The sequence below is a fragment of the Microcaecilia unicolor genome, chromosome 4, assembly GCF_901765095.1.
Source record: "Microcaecilia unicolor chromosome 4, aMicUni1.1, whole genome shotgun sequence".
Lineage (NCBI taxonomy): Eukaryota > Metazoa > Chordata > Amphibia > Gymnophiona > Siphonopidae > Microcaecilia > Microcaecilia unicolor.
The window spans coordinates 127,013,523-127,035,927 of record NC_044034.1 but is presented as its reverse complement, the minus strand read 5'-3'; the positions used below and the strand labels follow the sequence as shown (position 1 = coordinate 127,035,927).

The 22,405-nt window shown below is 41.1% G+C and overlaps 1 protein-coding gene across 5 annotated transcripts in view; it reads left to right on the top strand.

The window, feature by feature from the left end:
- Positions 1 to 22,405, top strand: part of DACH1 (dachshund family transcription factor 1) — a 743,295-nt gene that overhangs the window by 717,708 nt on the left and 3,182 nt on the right. The window lies entirely within an intron of this gene.

Below are 22,405 nucleotides of genomic sequence, written 5' to 3'. Positions count from 1 at the left end.
AAACTGGTTACTCAATTATCTCAGTGAGCTTAATGAACAAGTAATATTGATCTTCAAAAACAAAATAATTATCATTAATCACCAGCTCTCTCATATCCATTAACAATTTCAGTTTTCCCCCAGAAATACAAACCTGGGATAAATACCCTTCTATGGTTCATTAAAGCCTCCTCCTGCGGAAAATAGTGTACAGGGCAACTATGTCAAGAGTGACTAAGATCATAGGAATACCATTGGGGAAAGCTGTGTCTGCCAAAATCTGCAGCAGATGTGTTGAGTCTCGTACGTATGACCTAGCTTCCTCCACTCTAGGTTTCAAGAAATAGTCCACGTATTGTGAAAGGGGCTCCAAAACAGAGCTCCTCTCTGACACTAAAGAGCACCCAGGTGGTTTATTCAAAGACTTATGTATTTTGGGTAGAAAATAAATGTGGGCAATAACTGGATTTACCCTATGCAAGTGCTTAAATTCCTTATAAGTCAAGGTGCCCACATGGTTAGCCTTGACCAAAAAGTTGGACACCTTAAGCTGTACCTGGGCATTTGGATCTTGTGCTAAAGGCTTATAATGAATAACGCTGGACAACTGAGCATGCGCCTCCTGTAGGTACTGCAGCTTGTCCTGAATGACAACTGCACTGCCCTTGTCTGCTCGTTTAATTACAAGGGAGGAGTCATTCATTAAATTCCCTAATGCAGTTTTCTGGGCTCTTGTCAGATTAGACCAAACATTCCTAAATCCCATACTATTCTCGATGCCCTTGAGTTCCAGCATCACCAATCTTTCAAACGCTACTATCGAAGCATCAGGGATTTCCACCCCCCCACCCCCGGAGTCCATGAAGAATACAACTTCCCTTGTAAAGGGAATTGGTCATCTGGGGGGTCTTTCCCTTTGATGCTGAAAAAATACTTCAGTGCGTGTGATGCCATTTTCCTCAATGTCGGGGAGCATACACTCTCTGATCTGCAAATATTGACATATTTTGCGTGTTTCGCATAAAGGAGGGGACGGAATAGGAGGAAGTAAGGGCTCCCCCCCCCCCCCGGAAATGGCCGCATGGCAAATGTTACACTTACCACACTGCCATTTCCATTTAAAAAATGTCCTTTTACTGCTGCAGTAAAGCCTACGCTACAGCAAGGCCCCTTTTACCGCAGCTTTGTAAAAGGGACCCTAACACTATTTTACCGCAGCCACAAAATGGCTGATTTTCCATTTGCCCATGTGCTAATGTTGCCATTATTGTGTGGCCATTAACAAAAATTAGCATGTGAGCCTTTACCGCCACCCATTTTGTAGGTGGTAAGGGCTCATGTGCTAATCCTGTACTAATCAGTTAGCATGCAGTAATGTGGCTGCAATAACAGATTTGCACTATCACACCCACTCTCTGCTTCCAGACATGCCCCCTCTAAGAACAATTCAGGAATATTTTTTACCATATTCTGGATGCCTTACGAGACTGGGAGACTGGGCATTCAAATGGCAGATGATGTTTAATGTGAGGAAGTGTAAAGATGCATGTGGGGAAGAGGAACCCGAACTTATAGCTACGTGATGCAAGGTTCCACATTAGGATTCACCGACCAGGAAAAGGATTCTAGGAGTCATCATTGATCATACTTTTAAACCCTCTGCTCTGTGTGCTGCAGTGGCAAAGAAAGCAAATGTTAGGTATTATTAGGAAAGGAACGGAAAATAAAAATAAGGATGTTATAATGTTTTTGTATTGCTCCATGGTGTGACCGCACCTTGAATACTGTGTGCAATTCTGGTCACCACATCACAATAAAGATATAGTGGAATTAGAAAAGGAACAGAGAAGGGTGATGAAAATGATAAAGGGGGTAGGACGACTTCCCTATGAGGAAAGGCTGAAGGCTTGGGCTCTTCACCTTGGAGAAAAGACAGATAAGGGGAGATATGGAAGAGGTGTATAAAATACTGAGTGGAATGGAACGGGTAGACGTGAATCGTTTGTTTACTTTTCCAAAAATACTAGGAATAGACATGTAGCAAATTGAAAACTGCCATGCGTTCATTTTGTGTCTGAGACCTTAATGCCAGCCATTGACCTAGTGGTAAGGTCTCACGCTGTAACTGGGCGGCAATGGTCTACACATTTAGAATGACGATTACTGCCCATGCACCAGAAAATAAAAATATTTTCTGGCACACCTAGCAGACATGCATCAAAAATGAAATTACCGCAAGGGCCACGCAGTAGCCAGGCGGTAACTCAAAATTGACGCACGTTGGGCGCTCATAGGCACCTATACAGCTTAGTAAAAGGGCCCCTCAGTCTCTTATGAAAGACAAGAAAAGATTGTTGTTCCCTCTGTTCAGAAGGCAAGTGATTCCAGTATTCAGAACCCACAATTCTGAACATCCACTTTCTCCATTTCACATACTTAAATTCATCTGTAGCAGGTATGAACAGTAAATTTTGCATTCTCGAATGCAGTGTTCTACTAGGAAAGCATTGAATAATAATTCTTCCAAATAACAATTGCCATGAATTAGAAGTTTGAACAGCAGAGTGTGTTAAACTGACAGTGTTCCTTGAGGAGCAGCCAATATAGCTGGATTAATAAAGGTTGAATGTTCTCCCTCCTCCTTTTTATCAAATAAAATCCTAGCTGCCATGTTTTGAAGGATCTATAATTTTGTCATCCATATAGTTTATATTCCTACATGCAGTACATTATAATAATTCAACAAACACATAAAGAGAGCTTGTGTTCTCCTTGTTATACCCAGAGGTTAGAAGAACGGAAACAGGAATGCAGTCGTTTAGAATATGCCTGGCAAAAGTCTAGTGGTTCTTCCATTAAATTGGCCTGGAAAAATCAGATGAGATTATACAAATGGGAAATAACTGATTCCAAACAAAATGATTCTAGCCTGGTTGGAATTTCCCTCAGCCAGATCAGAAAAAGGTTATTTCATCTTGTAAAAAGCTGTTTCTGACTCTTCATTACAGGTTTTTACAACTCCAGCCAATGAACTAGCCAGGTACTTTTCAGAAACGTTAACCTGACACAGCATTCTCTGTTTAATTTTTTTGTCTTCTACACAACTACTTTGATCAATGTCTACTGATTTCAAGGGGTGAATTTCTGTTGACAATTATGGATCACATTTAGTCTGCTTACAGAGGAAGGGGTAAAAACATTCATGAATAGGCCTTTTTTCTTCTGATTGTCTATTGGATAGTTGTCCACCCCTATTGTGGAGGAATACTTAGGAATCCTTTTACTTAGCTGTGGTATCAACACATGCTTACTGCAGCATAAAAGGGCTTACCATGGGGCACATTCAGGTGTCCCAAGGTAATTTGCCATGTGCTTGTGCTACCCATTCGCTAAATACTAAACATTATTTTTTAGTACTGGGTGCATGTCTGCTGCCCGTCTCATCATCCGCCAGGGTCGCTTTACTCATACTACCCCTCTCCTCAAGACCCTTCACTGGCTCCCTATCCGTTTTCGCATCCTGTTCAAACTTCTTCTACTAACCTATAAATGTATTCACTCTGCTGCTCCCCAGTATCTCTCCACACTCGTCCTTCCCTATACCCCTTCCCGTGCACTCCGCTCCATGGATAAATCCTTCTTATCTGTTCCCTTCTCCACTACTGCCAACTCCAGACTTCGCGCCTTCTGTCTCGCTGCACCCTACGCCTGGAATAAACTTCCTGAGCCCTTACGTCTTGCCCCATCCTTGGCCACCTTTAAATCTAGACTGAAAGCCCACCTCTTTAACATTGCTTTTGACTCGTAACCACTTGTAACCACTCGCCTCCACCTACCCTCCTCTCTTCCTTCCCGTTCACATTAATTGATTTGATTTGCTTACTTTATTTATTTTTTGTCTATTAGATTGTAAGCTCTTTGAGCAGGGACTGTCTTTCTTCTATGTTTGTGCAGCGCTGCGTATGCCTTGTAGCGCTATAGAAATGCTAAATAGTAGTAGTAGTAGTAGTAGTAAGAGTGGGTGTGTTCTCTGCTAATTAGCACAGATACATTACCGCTTGCTAACCAATTAATGCGTGATTAGAACATGAGCCTTTACCGTCTATATACAATCATATGCCTGAGAAAACAAATAAGATTTTAGTCTCTTATGAAAGACAAGAAAAGATTGTTGTTCCCTCTGTTCAGGAGGCAAGTGATTCCATTATTCAGGACCCACAATTCTGAACATCCATTTTCTCCTTTTCACATATTTAAATACATCTGTACCAGGTATCAGCCGTAAATTTTGCGTTAACAAATGCAGCGTTCTAGGAAAACATTGAATAGTAATTCTTTCAAATAACAATTGCCATGAATTAGAATTTTGAACAGCAGAGTGTGTTAAACTGACAGTGTTCCCTGACATGCAGTCAATATAGCTCAATTAATAAAAGTTGAATGCTTTCCTGTCTTCTTTTATCAAATAAGGTCCTAGCTGCCATGTTTTGAAGGATCTATAAATACTGCGGTACACATACTGCCGCTTTGCTGCACTAGCGTGTGGCCATTAATGGGGGGAAAAAAGTAAAATTGACCATTGTACACAGCAATAAAAAAGACCTTAGAATTTGGGAATAACTCACATAAAGACACTTTTTACCACATTTTGGTAAAAGAGCCCCTCAGTAAATTATTACCTAGATAGTAGTGTTTATGAACTGTGTGCCAAAACTTGGTTGTCTTTGACCTTCTATGGGAGTTGTTATATTAACACCCATACCCATGGCCAAAAGTCTAGACCTATCAAAGAAAACTAATTTTAGACCAATAGCAAATATCCCAAGCTTATTGAATCTTTAGGTGGAGTACAACTGTTTCAGTATTTGGATGATCATACTTTGTTTACATCCTTCTGAGTTTGTTTTCAGGTGCTTACACAGCGCAGAGGCTTTACTTATCACTCTAGTGACAGCTGTTAAAGGGAAATTTAATTTGGGACTGTCAAATGGTAATTCTACAATTTGATATTTAAGTTGCTTTTGACATGGTAAATCATGATTTATTGCTATTAAAATTGAGTGTGCTTGGAGTTTCTAGCATAGTCCTGAAATGGTTCATTGACTTTTTGATACATAGACAATATAATGTAACTAAGAATGGGGCTCCCTGTTTTGTATGCCATACCCCTTATGGAGTACGTCAAGTTCCCCAATATTTATAATTTTTTAAATATTTACATGCGTTCCATGAGTACTTTCTTATTAGAAAAGGATGAACACCTTTACTCTGATTATATTTTTCTTTGAGTTCAAGTTCTTCAGTATTTAGATCAAATTTGTATTAGGATACAGTTTTTTATTAACAGGGTAAATAGGTGAACGTATGCCCATTCGCTAATGGCTGAATGCTAATAAAAAAAGATTCTTTGGTTTAGTAACTCTGTAGACACTATACCTAATTTCATTCCTATGGGGCAGGACAAGTTTCTACCAGTGGGGAAAACCTCTAAAGCTCTGAGAGTATTGCTGGACACTTATCTAACCATGGAATCAGTAGTAGTCATTTCAGGAAAGTATTGTTTTCAAGCTTAAACAGCTAAGATCTATCTGTTTGTAATTTTTTAAAGATCCTTTTGCTCTGTTAATGCAGATGTTGATACTTTCCCATCTGAATTATTGTACATATTCTGGAATTTCTGTAAAGTTATTGAAAAGGCTACAACTTCTGCAAAACACTGCAGACGGGGATGGTCACTGATTATCAATTCAACCCTGAATCATATTTAAGATAGCCTGTATGATTCAAAACATGCTGCTAGGGTAATCATAAGCATATGTGACTCATGCTGTAGGAGTGCTGACTTATGACTATACTCATTGTTCAATGGACCGATACTTATTAAAATTCCCTTCTACTAGGGGTATGTGGTTTACATTGTGGAGAGTTCTTTTTTGGAATAGTTTGCCCCTGAGAATTAAACAGCAATCCTTTTACTTCTCTTTGTATAAATATTCCATAAATATTTAGTTCAGAAACATTAAAATGGCAAGTCTATAAATTAGTGCCAAGGTTTAGGTGCCCCACTGCCATGTCCTTCATGCCAATTCTATAACAGCATCTGGGTACCAAGATTTTGTTATAGAATACAAGTACAAAGTTAACTTTGGTGCACCTAAAGTTAGGTGCCGATAGTTACACCAAGTCAATGGCAGTCATAACTGTTGGTGCTTAAGTGTACTTTGAATGTGTCACTCAGACACTTAAGTGTTATTATTCTATATGTTATATGCCCAGTTGTTGCCTTTTGTTAGGTAAAGTTTTACAGAATTACCCTTTGAATATGTTTTTTTGTATAAATCCCAGTGCTGTAACTTTTATACTGTCTACTTTGGACCTTTTTCTGGGAAAAGGTGGACTAAAAATAAATCCAAGATTAGGTTAGATATAGACAAATACACTGGCACCCCACAAAAAGATTATCCCCTAAGCAACAAAAATACAAATAAATAAAAGTACGATATAAAAATATAAAAATAATAAACAGAAGAAATTAGAATAATAGATTATTTAAAAATATGCATATACTCAAGCTAGTTCAGTGACTACTGCCTCCCCTTTTTCTAAAAAAAAAATGTTCTCCAAAGATAAAGAAATCCATGTCCTAGTCAGGTCTAAAGTAAAAATCATGTTCAGTTCCTCAAGTAGAACAATCCTGTTAAGAATCTTTCCAGGAGTTCAACATCACCCAAAGAATATAAAATCTTCAATTCTCAAACTGATAATGCTTCCAGGTGGCTCTTAATTACAGCATTTATGCCTGGCAAGTAGGGGTGAGTAATTAGTGTGTTAATTGTTTTACAGTCACTGAGTTTTTTTAATGATGGCCCTTTTTTATAAATGTGGACGCACCCCTCTCCCCCTTTGTTTACCTCTACTACTGGATTTTAAGTTTCTAGACACAGCAGTGCAACAATTAGGGGGAGCCTTGCGGTTTCAAGCAATGCAAGACTTCCCCAACTAACTGGAAGAACCCTCCTAACCCTTCTTAGAGGTCTTCCCGGTGACTCCTCCAGTGATACACCACAGCATGCCTCCCACTGCCACACACACAGTGCATTTTGGTGCTACTTCCTAGTCTCTCTCCCAGTCGGCACAGCTTCTGAGTCTCTGTCCCATTCCAGTGCACATATAGTGCATTTTGGCTATGCATCCCACTGTCGTGTACACGGTGCATTTTGGCACTGCTTCTTAGTGTCTCTCCCATGCAGTGCAACTTCTGAGTCTCCCACCTCTGCACACATAGTGCATAAGTACATAAGTATTGCCACACTTGGACAGACCAAAGGTCCATCAAGCCCAGTATCCTGTTTCCAGGTCACCAATACCTGGCAAGCTCCCAGAAAAGCTCAATACATTTTATGATGCTTATCCCAGAAATAAGCAGTGGATTTTCCCAAGTCAATTAAATAATGGTCTATGGACTTTTCCTTTAGGAAGTCATCCAGACCATTTTTAAACCCCGCTAAGCTAACTGCCTTTACCACATTCTCTGGCAACGAATTCCAAAGTTTAATTACACGTTGAGTGAAGAAATATTTTCTATGATTCGTATTAACTTTACTACTTTGTAGCTTCATCGCATGCCCCCTATTCCTAGTATTTTTGGAAAGAGTAAACAAGTGATTCACGTCTACCCATTCCACTGCACTCATTATTTTATAGACCTCTATCATATCTCCCCTTAGCCATCACCTCGCCAAGCTGAAGAGCCCTAGACACTTCAGCCTTTCCTCATAGGGAAGTTGTCCCATCCCGTGTATCATTGTCATTGCCCTTCTCTGTACTTTTTCTAATTCCACTATATCTTTCTTGAGAAGCAGCAACCAGAATTGAACACAGTTTTCGAGGTGTAGTCGCACCATGGACCAATACAAAGGCATTTTAACGTCCTCACTTTTGTTTTACATTCCTTTCCTAATAATACCTAACATGCTATTTGCTTTCTTAGCTGCTGCAGCACACAGAACAGAGCATTTCAATATATCAACGACGCCGCCGAGATCCCTTTCTTGGTCGGTGACCCCTAACGTGGAATCTTGCGTTAAGTAGCTATAGTTCGGGTTCCTCTTTCCTATGTGCATCACTTTACACATTAAACATCATCTGCCATTTAGACGCCCAGTCTCATGAGGTCCTCTTGTAATTTTTCACAATCCTCTCACAATTTAATAACTTTAAATTTGCTGACGACAAATAGTTATTCAATTACCTCACTAGTTACTCCCATCTCTAAATCATTTATAAATATGTTAAAAAGCAGCATCCCAGCACAGACCCCTGAGGAACCCCACTATCTACCCTTCTCCATTGAGAATACTGACCATTTAACCCTACTGTTCAAGAAGGCATACCATAAACACCCATCTTAAACACCAAAAAATAAGACTTTACACGACATAGACATAATTGAAATCTTATCACTTGACTGATCAACCTCCTTACCACTAATGAATAAGCATAACCACTTCAATCTCTATGTCGAATATGGTCTCTCCATAGTTGATGACATAAAGAATGATACAACCCAATTTCGTACTCAGGAACGTTCATGTATTACCATAATTTATTCTTCCTTAACATATATATGCACATGATATATATTTATACCATGATCTGTTCACGTATGTTATGTTACATGTATGTTACCATGTATGTAAGCAACTTAACACATTACCATTTGTAATTCTGTTACCCGGAAATGGCAACCACCATTACGGCAAATGTAAGCCACATTGAGCCTGCAAATTGTTGGGAAAATGTGGGATACAAATGCTACAAATAAATAAATAATCTCTGTTTTCTATCCTTTAACCAGTTTTTAATCCACAATAGGGCACTATCTTCTATCCCATGACTCTCCAATTTCCTGTGGAATCTTTCATGAGGTACTTTGTCAAACGCCTTTTGAAAATCCAGATACACAATATCAACTGGCTCCCCTTTATCCACATGTTTGTTCACCCCTTCAAAGAAATGTAATAGATTGGTGAGGCAAGATTTCCCTTCACTAAATCCATGTTGGCTTTGTCTCATTAATCCATGCTTTTGGATATGCTCTGTATTTTGTTCTTTATAATAATCTCTACCCTTTTGCCCAGCACCGACGTCAGGCTCACCCATCTATAATTTCCCAGATCATGTTTGGAACCTTTTTTATATTTCGATATTACATGGGCTACCCTCCAATCTTCCGGTACCATGCTTGATTTTAAAGATGATTTACATATTACTAACAATAGCTCCGCCAGTTCATGTTTCAATTCTGTCAGTACTATGGGATGAATACCATCAGGTCCAGGATATTTGCTACTCTTCAATTTGTCAAATTGTCCTATTACATCCTCTAGGTTTATAGGTTTCATTCAGTTTCTCCGACTTGTCAGCTTCGAATCCAATTTTTGGCACCAGTATCACTCACAAATCATTTAATCTCTCCGTTATGGCTTTGTCTTCCTTGATTGCCCCTTCTACCCCTCTGTCATCTAGCGATCCAACCAATGCTTTTGCTGGCTTCTTGCTTTTAATATACCTAAAAAAATTCTTACTATGTGTTTTTGCCTCCAACACAATCTTTTTTTCAAAGTCCCTCTTTGCCTTCCTTATCATTTACATTTGACTTGACATTCCTTATGCTGTTTCTTATTATTTTCAGTCAGTTCCTTCTTCTAGTGCCTGGCTATTGGAGAACATCCCTGAAAAAATCAGCTGAGCACAGCTGTTGAGATAAACAAGGTGGGGGAGCATGAGAGTATTTATTTTTCCTGGGCTATGCTTGTTGCACTGGTTGACCAGGTGCTGGTGCTATTTTGAAGTGGTCTGTACTACGAAATGGGATATGGTGCAGGGCGACAGCACTGATTGATAGTGGTATATTCTAGACTAGGGTGGGTGTTTCCTTCGGTGTAAAAAGACACTTTAATAATGACATCAGAAGGGTTGTCTTTAACAGAGATGGTATAACCTTGCCCTGCAATGATGCATTTAACACACCATGGTCATCTAGGACCTACCCTTCCAACTGAGTCCAGTGCATGTGTGGTCATCCACATGGAATCTACAATCTTGTGGCTATCTGGGATCCAATCAGAGAGAATTTGGTCATCTAGAACCTCCTGTTTTGTTAACCCTGTCTCCCAAATAACTGCCCCCCCCCAACTGCTCTCCTGAACCCCTTCCTGACTTGGGGGGTTGCATGAGAAGAAATTGTGAAGGCTGTAGGTGTAAGCCTGAGATTTTGATTTTAATCGTAGATGGAGTCTGAAAAGCTTTTATTGGACAGACAATTTCTGTTAAAGTACGAAGTAATATCTATATATAAATACTACAAGAAAGAATTTGAGGGAGGGGAGAGAATTGCCAGGATCTTCAGGGAAAGAGTTTTTAGATACAGTACACCACTTATGCCTGTTCATCAGAGGTGGTGTAGTAAATAAATATTCCTTGACCAGAGAATGGTTTGAATTACATGTTATGGCCCAAAATGCATGCCAGGGTATGTCAGGTTCTCAGGTTCAGAGCCCGCGGGGACGGGCTCTGGAGCATACGTGAACCCTTGGGCTGCTGATGAGGAGTGACAGCAGCAGGCAAAACCCACCAACCAACACTGGGCTAGCACACCGGCACAAGCAAGGACTGCAGGCGCCGCCCAGCGAGCCGGAACACACGGACTGGAATACACCGGGCTGGAACACACTGGACCGGAACCCACTGGACTGGAGTACACCGGACTGGTCCGCACTGGACTGGAACACACCGGACTGGAACAGACTGGACCGGAACCCACTGGACTGGAGTACACCTGACTGGTCCACACTGACTGGAACACACCGGACTGAAACACACACTGGACTGGAGTACACCAGACTGGTCTGCACTGGACTGAAACACCGGACCGGAACCCACTGGACTGGAGTACACCGGACTGGTCCGCACTGGACTGGAACCCAAGGGACTGGAGTACACCAGACTGGTCCACACTGGACTGAAACACACTGGACTGGAGTACCCCGGACTGGTCCGCACTGCTTCACCTGCACTTAGCCACTATCCCCCCAGGAGTTGAGCTCCTGGGTTTGAGCGGCCGGCAGGACTTACCGGATACAGGATCACCCCGGGACCAGGATACTAGAACAAACTGGAAACAGAAGTGCTCCAACGTCCTAAACTAACAGGGGTGCTCCTAACAGTAAACCAACAGAAGAATTCCTAAGCACTACTAACCGAAGTGCTCCTAAGCACTAAACTAACAGAAGTGCTCCTAAACACAGTGCACCTATGCACTGAACTACATGAGTGCCCCAAAGCACTAAACTAACCAAGGGGAAACAGGGGAGTCACAAGGAGAAAGCAGGGAAGAAAAACACAATAACACAGGTGCTCCTAAGTACCAAGCTAAAGTAGTGCTCCACAGCACTAAACTACCAAAGGTGCTTCCTAAGCCCCAAACCAACAGAAGTGCTTCAAAAGGGAAAGCAGGGGAGCCACAAAGGAAAAGCAGGAACGCTAAATACATAAGCTAACACAGGTGCTCCTAAGCACCAAGCTACAGTAGTGCTCCACAGCAATAAACTACCAAAGGTGCTTCCTAAGCACCAAACCAACAGAAGTGCTTCAAAAGAGATAGCAGGGGAGCCACAAGGGAAAAGCAGGAAAGCTACATACAAGTCACAAGTGCAAACTGCACCAACACTAACCTGGACCTATAGCAAACGCAAGCAGGGAAGCTAGACACAAAGTCAGAAGTGCACACTGCACCCACCCTACCTAAAGCAAACGTTGCAAAGGCCCTGAAGGCAAGAACACCACTTCCTTATCAAGGCCCTGCCTGATGATATCACAACTACCAGACACAGGCAGCCAGCATACTGAAACACAGAGAGGCTTAACCCACACAGCTGCTGTATAGTGAAGCAATTAGAGCTATGCTGGGAGCAGCCAGCATACAGAGACAGAGCTAACTCAGCCAACCTACACAGGTGCAGTATGGTGAAGCAATTAGAGCCATGCTGCTGGAAGCAGCCAGCACACAGAGACAGAGCTAGCTCAGAAAGGACAGACAGAAGAAACAAAAGCCAGCTAAGAAGCTGACCCCCAGAAATAAGGTAGGTCTGGGAGGGGTCACAGCCACAATCATGACAGGGTAAAGCACAATTAATTGCGTGACTGATCATGATTGAAATTTTTTATTTTTGCCCACCCCTAATGGCAAGGCTAATTCAAAACATATAAACTGTGTTTTGAATATAGAGAAGATTGCATGGATAAACAACAACGTAACATCAACCATATTGCAGTTAGAAAAATTCCACAGTATCCATCTATATTCTGTCTTGGGACAAATGAAAAAATCCATCTCAATTATTTGTTTGCAAAATGAACAATTTCCATAGCTATAGTGACTGCAACAGGTAAAGTTTTTTTTTTCTCAAATGAGAAGGATGAGGGTACAAACATATATCTGAAATGCACTGTTTTGTATTAATGATCATCAGCTGTTTGTCAGTAAAACAATCCAGACTTCTATTATGTTGCCAGTGTCTCTTCAAAATATTTTTGATGATATTAGCAATAGAGAAAAATCAAACAATGCAAATCCTGTCTGACTTTTCCTTATATTTTGGTACTTTTTTCAAAGAATTAGATCTCTCTAGACCTGGCTCTAAAATAGGCTTACATCACACACCTATTTAGATATCTTTTATTCAAAAATATTGTTTTTATATCAGCTACCTGTTGTTTAATATAAGGAACTGATTTTAAAAATTATCTTTCAGGTTTGTGATGTGGTAACTCTAATGCAAAAATCTTTTCCCGTATGTAGGCTTACGTTAAATAGTTAAACCAAAACTATATCCCTATTTCAATCATGCTGGTAGTCATTTGAAATTTCATATTTCTATCACATTGATTAAGCTGGTCATTGAATGTAGCTGTTGATGATCACATCATTACACTGTATACCTTTTCAACAAAAAACAAAGACGTACAGGTGCTCAGTTAAAATTTATTTTTCGAAATGTTCCACATATAGGACTACATTCCGTAAATGGTGCTGCACAAATTTGGGTGCCGAAAAAAATCCACACAGAGCGCTAGAGTTGTACGCCTTGTATAGAATAGCGTCTATTGCTGGTATCTACACCCAACATTGGTGCAAGGATTTATACCAACTGAAATCTGGTGTAAATCATGGTGCATAAGATAACATGGATCCCCCAAACTCTATAATATTGCATGCATCTTTAGTGAATGCCCCTGACCAATACATGCTCCTTCCATGGCCACATCCCTTCTTTTCAGTTACATATTAAAAGATTTGCACATGGATATTTATAGAATAGTGCGTAGCAAGATGCAAATGCAAATCCTAATTAGAACCAATTAACTGCAATAATTGGTTAGCACCCATTTATTGCTAGTTATCAGCTTGTTTTTCAATTGCATGCAATTTTGGGGCACCATATATAGAATATGGGGGATCATTTCTCAATGTTGGGGGCCCTAGTGACCTCCATAGCTGCACCTTTAATTTGTTAATAAAACACATTATGAAAGTTAAAATAATTCTGGATAAGGACAATTCTAGCAAATTCACAGTTAAATTCTGTAGGTATCCTAAGATGTTCATCCTATGTGCTAAGAACAGTTCTGATGATGGTAAGGACCTTTCCCTGGGGAATGTTTTATACAGAGATTCTATGTCTAAAGTAACTAATACTGAATCCAAGGTGTCTGGATTTCATTTAAAATAATAATGTGGGAAGATTACATAGGAATCCATTTTTGGAATAAAGGAACACAAAAAAAAATCATTAAACCGATAGTAATTCTAGAAGTGATCCAATAGCTGATACTGTTGGACAGCCTAGTAGTTTTCTTAGTAATTTGTAGCTCTTTGGGACACAATAGATTGTGGGAATCACTGGATTCTTAATCACTAAAATGTCAATGTCTTTTTGGGTAAGGAAGCCAGCCCCTTCTCCAATATGGGTGACTACATTAATTTTTGATTGTAACATGGGGTAGGGTCAATGTCCAAGGTAGTGTAAAATCTGTCAGCCATCTGGTGCTCAACCTCAGCAGTATAATCCTTTTTATTGAGTACTACAACTATCCCTGTCGTAGCAGCTGGTTTAATAATAATGAGTGTAGTATTCCAAAGTATAGCAAGTGCCTGATTTTCTTCCTTGCATTATTGACAAAAAATATTGAGTTAATATTCAAAAGGCTTGCTCCTGCCCAGTTAAACCCCCACTGAGCTAGCTGGCCACCTGCTGTTCAGAAGGGGAGTAGGAGAGAACCCAGTGAGCATACTCAGGTTCATATTGTTTTTCAAACTGTGCTGAGCACTAGGGGAAGGAATGTCCCCAGGAATTGTTTATTGTGTGTTGTAGACTATCCACCTTATAATCGAAAAAGAAAAACGCCTATATTCCAACCTAAATCCGGAGATGGACGTCTTTCTCTCGCAGGTGCCCAAATCGGTATAATCGAAAGCCGATTTTGGGCGTCTTCAACTGCACTCCATTGTGGGAACAAATAAAGTTGATGGGGCGTGTCGGAGGCATGGTGAAGGGGGGACTGGGGCATGGTTATTGGCCGAGCAGAGATGGGCGTCTTTAGGTGATTAAAAAAACAAGGCGTTTTTGGGTCACTTTTTTTGGACCTTTTTTTTTCACGAACAAGTCCCAAAAAAGTGCCCCAACTGACCAGATGACCAGTGGAGGGAATCGGGGATCACCTGCCCTGACTCCCCCAGTGGTCACTAACCCCCTCCTACCAAACGAAACCCACTTTACAAACTTTTTTTGCCAGCCTGTATGCCAGCCTCAAATTCCGTACCCACCTCCATGACAGCAGAATGTGTTCAATCCTCTCCAGCCTTGCCCTGGCTCTGATGTGGCTCTTGGGTGAGTGTGACACCTTTTCTGTTAAGGGCACTGCAGAATCACATCAGCAATGCATTGTGGTGGGTGTAGGGTATTGGGCTCAGTGATTCCACTAGCTTGTGTGAAATGCTCACGATGTTGGTAGTTGGTAGGCTCTACTCCCATGGTGCTTTTCCCTCTGCTTACTGGGTCAGAGTGTGCCCTGTTTTGTTTCCAGTAGTCCATGAGGTACTGGCCATTTATGTAAGACAGTTTTAGATCCCTTTCATGTGTTAGCCACATTACAGCACTTAGTTCTTACCTTGAATGTTGCTGAAAAGAGGGCATTGTACACCATTCTGCCAGCTGGGACCTACTGCTAATCTCAGTATTAGCCAGTGGGGCACAACCTGTGATCTGCAGTTAACTGTGAGTAAAGGTGCTTATTCAAATAAAGGACGTTTTCAGCAAGATTAGTCTTCAGGTGTGAACTGCTGTGCAAAGGTTATACAGCAGCAACAAGTCCTGTCCCTGGAGCAGTTTTAGTGGGTACTGCAGTGCACTTCAGGCAGGCAGACCCAGGCCCCCTACCTGTAACACTTGTGGTGGTAAATGGGAGGCCTCTGAAACCTACTATGCCCACATGTAGTTGCCCCCTTCACCCTAAGAGCTATGGCAGTGTTGTACATTTGTCCCTCCCACGACCAAATGGCTTGGATTAGGACGTTTCTGAGCTGGGCGTTTTTATTTTCCATTATCGCAAAAAAAAAAACGCCCATCTCAGAAAGGACCAAATCCATGGGCATTTGGTCCGTTCAAACCGTATTTTCGAAACAAAAGATGGACGCCCATTTTTTTCGAAAACACGGTCTGTCCCGCTTCTTCACGTACCCGTTTTCGGACATAGACGCCCATGGATATGGGTGTTCGCGTTCGATTATGCCCCTCCACATGTACTGCCCCTAATACATACATTGAAGCAGATTACAACATACAGTGTAAGGAACGTAATAGAAAAATAGCTGGAAAACAAAATGGGAAAGTAATGCCAGTCTGGACCCTCACCAAGGGAGCCCATCAGCTGAGCACCTGCTTAAAAAGTATGTCTTCTCATCTGCCTTGAATTTAGGGCATATAGGTTCAAATTTCACATGTATTTAGGAAAAGAATTGCATTACAATGAGACCAAAACAAAAAACGCTGAATCCTGAGTGGTTTCCCATCAGGCTTGTGATGAAGTGGGGATTGTCAATAGTGTGTCATTGCTGGAACGAAACCATCTGGAGTGATTGAAGAGAATTAAGGAATTAAAAGGTGTTGCAGGAAGACTAACCCTCATGGCCTTAAATGCCATTACCAAAATTTTGTACTTAATTATATAACTAATTAGTAGCTAATGAGATTGGACAAATAACAGGGTAATAGGATTATGAAGTCTGGCATGCTGAAGAAGACAAATGGCAGTGTTTTGAACAAGTTGAAGGCGGCAGAAAGCTGACGTGCTGCGCTGTTCAACAGAGAATTACAATAGTCTAGCCTGCTAATGACAAGAGCATATAATAATAAATGAATAGCTTCAAGAAAAAAATAGGGAAATCCACTGATCAAATCTTACATAAGGCATAAAAACAAGATTTTACCACCTGGCCAATATAAGGTTCAAATGTCAGCTCATTGTCCAGAATAAACCCAATGTTTTCAATTGCTAAACTAATGGAACAGTTTGGCCCATGAAAAAGGGGATACAATAAGAGGAGATGAAAACCCTGTTAACCAAATGGATTTGAGACACGTGATGAGAACTACTGTAAGCAAAGCTGAGATTTTTATCTAACGATTCTTCCAACAAAAAAGATTAAAAGAGTTGAAATCAGTATAATATAAAATCTATATATCATCTAGTATAATATAAAATCTATATAGCATCGGCAAAAACATATGGGCTAAGGCCCTATGACTTCAGTAGTGTAGCAAGTAGACTAAGAAGTATGTTCAACAGCACTGGGGCCAGCACAGAACTCTATGGAACTCCAAACAAGTGTATGCAGGTTAGAGTACTGATTATTGCAAATAACTTGAAAACAATGATCAGTTAAGAATTAACTAAACCAAGAAAGAACAGCAATTCCTATTCCAAGGGAAGAATGTTTGGACAACAGTAATTGGTGATTCACAAGATTAAATGCTTCCAATAAATCTATGGATAATAGCAAAACATATTTCCTTGGTATCAGGTTTCATTCAGTAAAGAGGAGATACAAGGTTCAGCAATATGATGTTGTTGGAAGCTGAACTGTCAAGGATGTAAGATATGTGTATTGAGCAAAAATTGATTGAAGCTGAAGAAGCACTGCCTTTTCAGTTATTTTAGAAATAACTAGTGGGTTGGACATAGGATGTATTTGCCTGGGTCCAAAGATTGGGCCAGGTGAACTAACGCCTTTTTCAAACATTTAGGAAACAGACCGAGCTGTATATTGTGGTTGACCAGGATTTTTCAAAAATGAGATTGACATTGGATCCAGTATACTGGAAGAATAAGTAATAGAAGCCAAGATAACAATTCATGGGCTGAAATAGAAGTAAAAGATGTCTATACTGATGAGAGGGGACTTTGTCCAACATTGCAGGAATCCCTAGCCACAGATTGCTAGATTGTGTGGGTAAATACAGCTGGAGAAGGAAAGGCCTGGCTCCAAGCAAGTGTTTTGTTAACATAAAAAGAAGCCAAGTTTTCAGTCAGGTCTTGAAGAAATAGGGGTAGGTGGCAATGTAAGTGTGGAGAGCAAATTAAATAAAGATCTTGCTGGATTAGGAGAAGAAGCTATCAAATAAGAATAGTATTCTATTTTGGCTTGGTGGATAGCTTTGAAATGATCGTGCTGGCACTCTTTACATATCTGAAGTAAATTTGACACTTGGTCTTTGTACCAAGCTCACTCTGCTTGTCAGTACAAATGTTTTAAAAGTCTGAGCTCCTAATAAAACCAAAGGTTCTGGGAAGAGGTTTACTCATGAATCACTGAAGTCGAACAAAAACATCCAGGTTGCCCATCAAAGACGATGACCAGTATTCAGCATACACATTCAATTTTCGATGACATCCACACACAGCCCAAAAGGGTTCACAAGTATGGAAGACAAATGCAGATTGGAAAGGGTAGCCTTATAAGCAGTAGTCAGTTTATCTTGGTCAAGAGACTTTAAACACCTGAAGGCCTATTTATTTATTTAGAACATTTATACCCCGCTTTATACCACTGAGAGCAGCCTCAAAGCGGCTTACAAAGAACTGAAGAAACAATTACAATGTCAGTAGAGAGGAAGGCACAGAGGAAGAAGGGAGGGGAAGAAACAGAAAAAATAGAGAATATGGAAGGAGGAACAATTGTTTTTTCATATGAAAATAGAGGACAATTATTATTTAAAAAAAGATCAGTACAAGAAATTGGTCGTGATAGAATTGACAAAAGAACATCAGGTGAAAATTAGATTGAGTGTATGACTTGCTCAGTATATTGGTATCAATACATGCTGAGTAAAACCTAAAGAGAACAGCCATGAAACTACTCCTTTGTACTTTGAGGAACTGAATGTGTCAAAATATGTTAAAATTGCCTGGTATGCATATTTGGCAAAAAGATGAGATATTTAGGAGATATTGGTTTGTAGAACATTGGCACCTACTGGATACATAAGGGGTCAAATATCGTGATAGTAGTACTGGAAACCAAAGGAGTGGATCTGGTGTATCAAAGTTAGGATTTTGTATGGAACTCTACAGGCAACAGGTAGCCAGTGTTCTTTAAGTAAAGAAGTTACATGATCCCGTCTCGTAGCGCCCCAGATAATTCCACCACCATGTTTTGGATCAGTTTGGAGTCATTTCAGGTCTTGTAGACATAGTCCCTGGAAGAGAGAGTTCCAGTACTCTATCTGACTTAATACCAGAGAGTGAATTAATATGTGTGATGAAGTATGATCCAGAAATGGAGATATGCTGTTGAAAAGTCAATTGACGATCTAGGGTGACTCATACGTTTTTCAGTGTACCTACAAGCTCAATAGTAGTATTGTTTCAGTTTCTTGAGTCCTTTTACTAAACCATTAGTGCCCAACGTTCCCATATGGGATGTTCCCATATGGCTTATTATGGGAACATTGGGCACTAATGGGCTAAGGTGCGCTTAAAAATGGCTTGCGATAGTGTAGGCACGGGTTTTGGGCACATGCCAATCCATTTTTCAGCGCACCTATAAAAAAGGCATTTTTAAAAATTTTTGCCGAAAATGGATGTGCGGCAAAATCAAAATTGCCGCACGTCATTTTGGGTCTGTGACCTTACCACCAGCCATTGACTTAGCAGCAAAGTTTCATATGGTAACTGTGTGGTAATGACCTATGTGCGCCAAATGCCACTTGTGCACATCCAAACACAAAAATTATTTTTGGCCATGCATATCGGACACGTGGCAACAATGAAATTACTATAAGAGCCACGTGGTAGCTGTGTGGTAGCTCCATTTTGGCACACGTTGGGCATGCGTAGATGCTTACACGGCTTAGTAAAAGGGCCCCTCTGTTTGCTAGGTCCTCATTTTATCTCTGCAATTTTGGTATATGTTTATAGAGAGAATAAGACAGGTTTCAAAATCTCAAGCCAAAGCTAGTAACTGTGTACTTCCCTTTTAATATTTATAATAGTGTCTAGGGGGGGAAATTATCGATGTGCGGTAAAAGGTGGCCTTTTACCACACCTTGATTTATCATGGCGCCCCCATAGGTTGCTGACTAACATGGTAAATGATGAGCCCTGCATGCTTGATAGGGGTTCAAGGAAGAAAGGAAAAAAAAATAATATATATACATATTTTTTTTAATGTATTTAATTTATTTCTTTTTTCCTGGGGCTCCAGATGGTCCAGGAGGCTGTGGCTAAGGTGGAGCTGCTGCTGGAAGAAGGAGGCAGGCTTGAGGACATTACTGGGCCGTCCTTTGTTGAGGGGAGCGCTGTGGGAATTAGTGCCACCGTTTTGTAGGTCCGGGGACGATTGAGCACGTCCCCGGACATGTAGTGGCAAACCGGGCATTTCCGGTAGCTTTGGGCCCTGTTGGGGCACCTGAGGTGAGAGGAGCGCTGCAGGGCCTGCTCTTGTGGGCGGAGCTTGATGCCTGTTTGGGGCTGGCTGGCAAGTTGGTGGTGCTGCAGAGACAGTGACGGACTCTCCGACTCCCTGGAATGTTTGGGCTTGTCTCCGGGAGGGAAGAATTGGATCGGGGCCGTTTTCGTGGGCCGCCGAGGTTCGGGGAGTGTCGGGGATGTTCTGTGGCCTGGGTGAGCTGGGTTCTGGCCTTTTGGGCACCATTGTGGGAGTGCCTGTGGTCTGGCATATGCACGCCATCGTGCGAGGATGCAGGAGCTTCGAGGGTTAAAGGCGGCGAATAGAGTCCGGGAGTTAAGGCCGTATATGGGGTCCATTTTTCAATGGCCGGTTCGGAGGCCGATCCGGACGTGATGGGCGTCCTCATAGGGTTTTGATGGCCGACGGAAGGGCGGAAGACGTGCGGGCACGCTCCTGGGAAGGCACGCGCCTCATGCACTAATCGGGAGCGCACCTGCTCGCATTTTGGCTGGAGCTCCAGTCAGGCCTAGAAGCCTGGGCATCGATTTTAGACCGGAGTTCCCGGCAAAATGGCGATTTTTGGGCGTTTTTTAATTTTGATTCCGTTTTCATCTGGAGAGCAGCGGGACCGGATCCGAAGAGGGTAGTCACGTGTGGAGAAAATCAGCTTTCAGGTAAGGGGTCGTTTGGTCCGGAATTTTAATTAATTTATTTTAAATTTGTGAAAATTGGAACTTCTATTTTTAAAAATTCAGGGGTTTAAGTTTTTTAAATTCTGTTTTTGGATTTGGGTTCAGGGGATTTTTCTGATGAGTTAGGTTTTGAATTTTAATATTTTTAGGAGGTCTTTTGGAGGGGGTCTGATTTTAAGGTGTTAATTAAGGGTTAAATGTTTTTATTGGACGTAGCAGGTTTGAATTTTTAATGTAGGTTTTAAATAATTTTGGGATTTTTAGAAGGGTTTTAGATGGAATAATTGTAGGTGGGCTTTAAAACTGGGTATTTTTAAAATTTAAAAGCATAGCTTAATAGGGGATGGGGATTTTAATTAGTATGGGAAATTTGGGGTTATTTGATTAAAGTTTGAAGGAGATTTTGGTTAAATTGAGTAATTTCCCATTAATTCCTATGGAAATTTTTCAATTAAAATGGAGTTGGAGCAGTGCTGGCCAGAATCCCAATGGTCAGCAGAAAAGATTGGAACTTTGAGAAAGGCTTTGTATTGGCTAGGTGGGTTTGGAATCCCAAGCCAAAGGTCTGTTTCCTAGGTAACGGCGCCGTTGACCGTTAGCCAGAGTGAGTTGGACAGCCTGAGTGAGCCAACAGACTTATTGTAGCAGCCCAGAGCATTGGGCCGACAAGCCACAGCCTGATGCTCCTGGCTGTGACTTCTGGGACCCCCCCCCCCCCCAAAACAAGACTCCCAATATGCTCCTCTTCCCCCCTCACAATCAAGAGCCCCCCTGATCCAGACCTCCCTCAAGAACAGCCTCCTGATATTCCCCCCTTCCATACCCCCAAAGGATCCTGTCTGATGAAGCCCCCCCCTTTCCCCCCCCCCCCCCCCCCCCGTGCTAATACTTTCATTCTCTGGTAGTGTAGTGGTTCCCCGGGCAGGAGTGATACCCTGCCATTCATCAAAATGGTGCCCCAAGCAGTAGTCTTGTACAACTACTGCTAGGGGTCATGTTTCCATAGATATAAGAAAAAAAAAACTATTGTTCCTGAATGTAACTCACCTTGGTGAAAAGTGTGAGCTAAATGCATTAACAATAGTAATACAAAGCGTGCAGGTATCTTCCCCATCCAGATCCCATCCTATAACATAACTTACTATGATGCCTGGCTGATAAGATTACCCTGAGCATTGAGAGGTCTTCCATCTTCCCTAGAGACCACCCATATGTGTGAGGGTAGAGGGCAGAAGGCCCTTTCTCCTCCTGCGTTAACACCAGTTGGTAGGTATATTGATCCCTAAGGTGCATGAATGTTGTGTCAGCAGTGGTGTTTGCATACTCTGGTAAAGTGCTGTATTTTTACATTGAGGTTTTTTTTTTGTTTTGTTTTCTGTTTTTTTTTTTTTTTTTTGCTTTATATTTTGTTTCACAACAAAGCAAGGTAGAATACAAATTAAATATTAGATCTCTAGTAATGGAAATGTGTGAAGATATACTGTAATAATTGGGTTCGGCAAGCATGAAAAAATTATTGCCATTTAGCATCAATAACTAAGAATGCATATCATTAAAAACAGATGCAAAATTGCCACAATCTTTTTGTGCTGGATTGCATTGATATGATACAGACACATACAAAAAGGGGTCTTTATCCACTTGAACTGAATGGAGGCACTCATAACTGTTAGATACATGTCAGAAGTGTACAAATCTGCAG